The sequence below is a fragment of the Ananas comosus genome, linkage group 7 (assembly GCF_001540865.1).
Source record: "Ananas comosus cultivar F153 linkage group 7, ASM154086v1, whole genome shotgun sequence".
Taxonomy (NCBI): domain Eukaryota; kingdom Viridiplantae; phylum Streptophyta; class Magnoliopsida; order Poales; family Bromeliaceae; genus Ananas; species Ananas comosus.
Window position 1 is genome coordinate 12,031,221 of NC_033627.1, and position 361 is coordinate 12,031,581.

The window sequence follows — 361 nt, forward strand, 5'->3', positions numbered from 1 at the left end:
TAAATAAATATTTATAAATAAAATTTTATATATCTATACTATATATAAAAGCGCGTATTTCAAATTTCGGTCTGTCGACGGACCTATTTTTTGGCGGGAAAAAAATTGATTTCTCTTTCCTTACGTAAAATAAATAACAGAATTAAACAAATTTTAATCTCTATAACAGAAAAAAAAAATTATGCTTATCCAAATTTTTGCCAACCGAAAAATATTTACTATGAATCTATATTTTAATTCAAAATTTATTTAATTCTTCGTTATCTCTATCTATAATATTCTATAATATATATATATATAATTGTTGTTGACAACAGCTATTTAAATTTAAATTAGAATATGACGGATATTTTCTAATATT